Source organism: Neovison vison, chromosome 2 (assembly GCF_020171115.1).
Source record: "Neovison vison isolate M4711 chromosome 2, ASM_NN_V1, whole genome shotgun sequence".
In the NCBI taxonomy this organism is placed as follows: Eukaryota; Metazoa; Chordata; class Mammalia; order Carnivora; family Mustelidae; genus Neogale; species Neogale vison.
In genome coordinates, this window is record NC_058092.1 from 201,460,362 (window position 1) to 201,468,137 (window position 7,776).

Sequence of the window (7,776 nt, forward strand, 5' to 3'; positions counted from 1 at the left end):
AATATAAAAGTATATAAAAAAAGTATATATATAACTAAAAGTATATAAAAGTATATAAATAAGTGCACATCTCTTATCAGAGGGAAGACTACCAATTCAGTAAAGGATTTTTGCAATGAATCATTGTCATCCAAAGGTGGAAAATTTATGGAGAAGACAATTATGCAGACCCAACTAAAATGAGACCTTGAGAAACGAATTTCTATTTTGCTAAAATGTGTTGATCAAGTGCGGCGGTCAGAGACACTGATTAACTCTTTGGAAAGCTAGTTTGGCCAGAATGAAGATCAATGTTTTTCTGAAGACTTCCACACCAAGGTCATGTAATTTTTTAATCTTAATTCTTTCTTTCTGCACATTGTCTCCCTCAGAACCCGGTGGACCTGCTTGTTCCGCAGAGTGTAGATGACAGGGTTGAGTGTAGATGACAGGTGGGTTTACCACCATGTTCACAAGGGCAGCCTCCCTGTTGGAGTCCAACCTGTTCATTTGCTTTCATTTCATATATATGAACACACAGCTGCAGTACATCAGAGAGAGGACAAGGAGGTGCTAGGAGCAGATGGAGGAAACTTTCTGTTTCTCCTTGGCTGAGGGAAATAGCAGGATTGTGACTACTATGTTGCTGTATGCAATGATGGTTATGATAAGGAATGTCAACAGGATAAAGGAAGTGAGAACAAAGGCCAACATTTCAACAGACCTGGTGTCAGAACAGAAGAGAAGAATCAGGGAGCCAATGTAACAGAAAAAGTGGGGGATGACATGGGGACCACAGAAGGATAACTGGGAGACTTTTACTAGCAAACCAGTGATGAGAGGGAAGTCCAAAGCAAAGCAGGCAGTTACAGGAGGAAGCAAATCTTCAGGTTCATGATGGTCAGATAATGCAGAGGATTGCTAACAGCCACGTACTGATCCAGAGACATCATCACTATGATGAGGAATCCTGCTGCACCCAGAAATACAAAGACAAATGCTTGTATGAAACAGGCAGGAAAGGAAATGGTTTGTTTGCTTGAGAGAAAGATGACAAGCAACTTAGGATTAACAGCACTTATGAAACAACACTCAAAGAAGGAGAAAATGCTGAGGAACAAGTACATAGGTGTGTGGAGCCTGGAGTCAGCACAGGTGATGGTGACTATGACCGCATTGCCTGCAATGGACACCAGGTATGCCAGCAGGTGCACCTGGAAGAGGACCTTTCCCAGCTGCTGAATGGCAGGAAACCCCTCCAAGGTGAATTCTTGGACAGTTGTCCCATTCCCCATTTCCATAGACATCTTTTTCCAGAATCATCAATGCTCGTCTAACCTACAGTAATGACATCAACAAGCACAAAGGTTTCAGAGGAGCAGGATTAAGCTATTTGTTCATGAAGGTGACTAGGCCAAGAGCTAATTAGTTTAGCCAGTGGATTCTTCAATCAGTAGTACCTCAGCTCAGTACTAGTTCAATACTGAGTTCTAACCCCTGATAGACGGGTCATTTTTAGAAAGGTACTTCACCTTTGTGAACTTCACTTTTACTCTCTGTAGAATATAGGTGATAGGATCTTTCTGTTCATGTTCTTGTGAGAAGTAAGATAAAGCTTGTAACTCACTTGTTATATGATGCCAATGTTTCTTTGTTCCTCAAATTCTAAGTGTAATATTATGATCATTAATATAGTGTAAATAGAGCATCAATAAGCAGAGTTATTGACATTGTCATAGTTAAAATGCATTGTAGTTATTCATTTTATTTTTTTTATTAAAAGATTTTAAAAATATTTTATTTATTTATTTAAAAATGACAGTGAGAGAGAAAACACAAGATCAGGGAGGGTCAAAGGGTTAAACAGATGCCCCACAGAGCAAGGAACCCAATGGAGGCCTCCATTTCAGGACCCTGGGATCATGACCTGAGCAGAATGTAGACACTTAACCATCTGAGCCACCCAGGTGCCCAACATTGTTTAACAATATTAATTTGTAAGTAAACATAACAATAATATTAGTGATACTGCCCTTGAATATTTAATATGCAACACATTTTGTGTTCCAAGTTTTCATCATCATCATCATCATCATCATCATATGTTGAAGATTTGTGCTTTCAATGCTGCTCACTGAAACTATTAGTTCTATTACTCTTCACAATAACCATGAACCCCTTCTTTTACAGAAGCAGAAACTGAGGCATAGAGAGTTCCAGAGAGCTTAGGTCACATAGTTGGAACTTTAGCCGGAATGCCAGAATCTGGAGTATCTGCTATTTCCAAATGCAGTGACAGAATGTTTTAAAACAGGAACAAATCTATTGTTGATGTTCTCTCAACCTTAAGTGAAAGATTAGCTTTATTAATCTTAGTTGTATCTCTCCTTACATCGTATCTCTGATGTGTTATTGACCTGTGAAATAACATGGTGCTTAGAGAAGATCTCTTTTAGCAGAAGCATTTTAAAGAAGAGACTGGAAACCAGAGAAATTGGGGGTTTGCTCAACAATGTGAGGTAAATTGTAAATTTAGGTTTCACTCACCCCTGCCCCAAGGGTTCCTGCTGTCCTCTGATGAAGGTGGGAGTGAAAGAAGTTTAGGGAGGTATGCTGGGCACCTGACACTCATACACTCACTCTTACATCCAAGCTCGGTGAACATTCTTCCTTCCTCAGTCCTCTCAATCAGTAATTTGTCTCAGGATGGTGTTTGACTCTAGCATATCAATACAGGCTAAAGGTTGGCAGTGTGAAAGTGTCCCTCTCACTAATGCACTGTGGGCAAAGTCCTCTGAAGGTCAGCTCATGAAATCAAACTGCTCACCCCAGTGACACAGCCTGAAGGAGCCTCTCTTTCTTTTCCTGTTGAACAGTGTCCCAGAGATGAGGCATAAACAGAGGTCACCTCATGAGGGGGCAGGACTGCCTCCTCTTGCAGCTATTGTCTTCCAAAAAAACAAGAGTTTGCTGTGGGTTGAGGGGAAAGGAGAGGAGAAGGAAACTCAGTTGTCACAATCTGTTTGCCCACAGTGGGTTGAATATGCCTCCCATGCTGCTGGTGTTCTGAATAACAAAGCCGTGTGTCCATAGCCCAGAGCAATTCACAGCACAAGTCTACATGGTAGCCTGGACCACTGAAACTTCGCAAAGGAGCAGACAGACTAAACCAACATTTCACTGCCCTCAATTCTGGGCTAGAGCTGGACTCCCAGACTACTTACGGTTCTGATGAAAGGTCTGGCTCTGCCTCCCTCAGTAGGTAGAAGCCCACTTAACCACGCAACTTTCCTCTCACCTCCTATGTTGTCATCTCTTATAATAGCTACTGGGAGCAACATCTTCTAAGTTTCGCCCTGGGTGCTGCTGAGACAAATATCCTTCCGTGGCAGTGCTCCATGTTATGCGTGCACCTGCTCCAAGACTTTCTCTTGCACTATGCTCCTCCATCATATCCTCACGTTTCCATGTGGAGAAGCATCCTTGCTTTACTGTGTCAACACTGAGGTGCTGACAGGAAAGTGTGAAGCCAGTGTGATATTTTTTGTCACAACATTGCATGGTCACCAAGCAGAATGGACACAGCCAGTGAGCAGAGAGTGCAGGCCCTCAAACCTTATTAGTTGCTGAAGAGATGGGGCAGAAAGTAAAGGCATGGCTGGTGCCTGGGAACACCTAATTAATTAGCCAATGTTGAGAACAAGAATTACTGGGGCAATGCTTATATTTATCTTTCCATCGTTGTTGGTGATGCTGACTCCCAGAATCTGCACTGTTCTCTGCCAAAACTTTTGAAGGAAATGATGTGACAATTTCCCAAGGGTTTTTAAAATCCCAAGGTGAATATTGCTACTACTTTGTGGTAGAAGTCCAGACTACAGTTTTCTACTGTGATGTATGCCCTGAAGCCAGAGCATAGGTGTTCAAAGAACAGATTTTATGGTGAGAAACAGTGGGATCACTCTCTGCCTTTCATGAGGCTTTTGTAAAGATACTGGGGAACGCCACCTTTCTTAGTCAATCATTCTTCATGCTTCTACCAATATTATTATTCTTTTCATTGCATATTCTCATCCTAAGAATACTTTCATTGTGCTCCCTATCTCCTTGAAAAATGAAAGCACACATTTTTTTCTCTTCAGGGAAGAAGTGGATTTTTCTGTAACATTTCTAATCTGGCAGGCCCTCTCTCTTTTTTTTTTTCCAATTTATTTATTTTCAGAAAAACAGTATTCATTATTTTTTCACCACACCCAGTGCTCCATGCAAGCTGTGCCCTCTATAATACCCACCACCTGGTACCCCAACCTCCCACCCCTCCGCCACTTCAAACCCCTCAGATTGTTTTTCAGAGTCCATAGTCTCTCATGGTTCATCTCCCCTTCCAATTTACCCAAAAGCACATACCCTCCCCAATGTCCATAACCCTACCCCCCTTCTCCCAACCCCCCTCCCCCCAGCAACCCACAGTTTGTTTCGTGAGATTAAGAGTCACTTATGGTTTGTCTCCCTCCCTATCCCATCTTGTTTCATGGATTCTTCTCCTACCCACTTAAGCCCCCATGTTGCATCACCACTTCCTCATATCAGGGAGATCATATGATATTTGTCTTTATCTGCTTGACTTATTTCGCTAAGCATGATACACTCTAGTTCCATCCATGTTGTCGCAAATGGCAAGATTTCGTTTCTTTTGATGGTTGCATAGTATTCCATTGTGTATATATACCACATCTTCTTGATCCATTCATCTGTTGATGGACATCTAGGTTCTTTCCATAGTTTGGCTATTGTGGACATTGCTGCTATAAACATTCGGGTGCACGTGCCCCTTTGGATCACTACGTTTGTATCTTTAGGGTAAATTCCCAGTAGTGCAATTGCTGGGTCATAAGGCCCTCTCTTTTTGAATGTATCTGGGCATGTGGTGTCTAAGTCTTGGTTTGGGCTCAGGTCATAATCTCAAGGGTAGAGGATTCAAGCCCTGCCTCTGGTTCCATGCTCAGTGGGGAGTCTCTTTGAAGATTATCTTCCTTTGCCCCTCCCCCTAGTGGTGTGCTTTCCCTCTCTCTTCAAAATAAATAAATAAATCTTTAAAAAAAAATCTGGGGGGTGCCTGGGTGGCTCAGTGGGTTAAGCCGCTGCCTTCGGCTCAGGTCATGATCTCAGGGTCCTGGGATCGAGTCCCGCATCGGGCTCTCTGCTCAGCAGGGAGCCTGCTTCCTCCTCTCTCTCTCTCTGCCTACTTGTGATCTCTCTATGTCAAATAAATAAATAAAATCTAAAAAAAAAATCTGGGATGTTGGATTCCCAGATTCTTTCTAGATGCAGAACAGGAAGAAGCGTAAGCCTGAGAGTAAAGAAGGTGTATCCATATCAGCTTCTGGATTGGATATCTGCTTCTCCTCCTGGGTATCTCAGCTAGACAGTTGGACCCATTTTTCCGTGGCCTCTGGTTTCCCATCCTGAGCCAGATAAGGGGACTGAACTCACAAAGTGTATTTGCTGGCAACCCTGGGGCATCTGGTAGCTGTTTGGAAATTTGTTCTGCCTGAATCTGCCCTCATCATAATTGGTCTTACAAGGTCAAGGCAACTATTATAGAAACTTTCATGAGTATTCATATGAATCTCACTTTCCCCAAACAAGACAAAATCATTTTTATAACATCTGTCCTTCTACGTACTTCTATGTTCCCTCCAGGCTAAGCTTGGACCCCATGGTTATTTTCTCAGTTGGAAGTGAAGGAAAATAAAGAATAATGGGAAAAGAGTTACAGAAGCTAGGACAAAGTGAGAATATATATTTTAATGCTAAGGTGAAGTCTTATTTATATGGGATTTTAATTTCATTTAGTGCCAGCTTCATGGTGCAGAAATACCTATCACACCTTAGCAAGTCCCAATGCCAACATGATGGTGGGAAGGTAGGAGGAGAGAGTCTGGTATGTAGTTTGATGGAAAGGCTTACAAAGTGGATAGTCAAAGAAATGGGCTGAACTAACTCTACGTTGCATCTAGCATAAGATGTGATAAACTGTTTCAAATTGTCCTTAGTTTAGTTTCTCTTTTCTGAGCAGTGTCTTCATGACTGTCCAAAACCCAGCATTTCTTTATGTTTTAAATGATAACCTTGAGATCTCTTTTATCCTGGCTATTTTTCAGCATTCCTTGTGCTTTGAGTGTTTATCCAGTTAGAGTAAGTGAAGGATTATTGCTTAAGGTTGCATTTGTGTTATCAAACCATGAAGGGATAAAGCAAATATCAGTTTGTGGATTCTCCTCTGCAAGATATTGTTATGTTTGCCATTCTGTCCCTCGGCCACTCTTGAAAAATCAGGCTACACCTGCACCCAGGATGTAGATAGTAGGGATGTTTTGGCTTATAGTGTATCTGGTTAATATGGTCTATTCCTAGAATGCCTCCAATTTCTAATATTGTATCCCTAAGGAAGAAGGCTAAGTTAAGGCCTGAGGAAAGGTAAATCCTTTCAGAGATCACAAGTGTCCTAAATATCATCTATGATATTGTGGGAGTGGGTGTAGGGGATGCTAATTTGAAGAGGAAGTGGGGGATGTAGAGAAGCACTCAGGCATTGGGTGGAGCTGTTGGGTAACTAATCATACTTTGAGAACCACTGTCCCTCATGGAATTTCCATAAAAGTAAGGCAACAATGGCAGCAGAGATCCAGAACACATCAGTTCTGATCTAGAAGTTCACTAATATCACACCAATACCCATTCGTCCATGGGAGGAAATGCATGGTAGTGTTAGTAGCTTCCAAATTGGGATGAGGAGGGGAAGCTGAAGGCATAAGGTAATTTATTTTATTTGGGTGTCTTTGTATCGTTTTTATTCTTGTGTTGAAAAAAGAAACTTTTTCCATTTTAATATATTTGTTTACATATATATTCACACACATACACACATGTTATATATATATATTATATATAATATAACATATATAAGGTGTGATATATATCACATCTTATATATTGACCCATTGATGTACGGTTGAGCTGTTTCCATAGTTTGGATATTGTAGATAATACTGCATGTAACATTAGAATTAGAGGTTTTGCATTCTTTTAGTAGATACTTAGTAGGAAATTGCTGGGTTTTTTTTTCAGTTTTTGAGGAAATTCCATACTGTTTTCCAGAGTGGCTGAACCAGTTTGCATTCCCTGAAACAGTGTAAAAAGGTTCCCTTTTCTCCACTTCCTCACCAATACCTGTTGTTTCCTGTGTTTTTTATTTTTGCTATTCTGACTGGCATGAGGGGATATACATTGTAGTTTTAACCTTTATTTGATAATGAGGGATGTTGAATATCTTTTCATGTGTCTCTTGGTCGTCTGTGTGTCTTCTTTGGAGAAATGGCTATTCATGTCTTCTGCCCTTTCTTTAATTAAATTTTTCATTTTTTTTGAGTGTTGAGTGTTATGTTTTATATGTTTTGGATACTAACCCATTATCTTACATATGACCATATAGTTGTGGGTTCATTTCTGGGTTTTCTATTCTGTTCCATTCATCCACGTGTTTGTTTTTGTGTCATTACCATACTGCTTTGATCACTATAGTTTTGTAATATAACTTGAAGTCTGGAATTGTGGTGCCTCCAGCTTTTCTTTTCTTTTTTTATGGCTGCTTTGGCTATTTGGGACCTTTTGTGGTTCCATACATATTTTAGGATAGTTTGTTCTAGCTCTTTGAAAAAATACTGTTGGTGTTTCGGTAGGTATTGTATTAAGTGTGTAGATTGCTTTGGGTAATACAGACATTTTAACAGCATT

The 7,776-nt window shown here is 40.7% G+C and overlaps 1 pseudogene; it reads right to left on the minus strand.

Moving 5' to 3' along the window:
* Window positions 1-287: 287 nt before the first annotated feature.
* LOC122899267 lies at window positions 288-1,274 on the minus strand (annotated as a pseudogene).
* Between the last annotated feature and the right edge of the window lie 6,502 nt (window positions 1,275-7,776).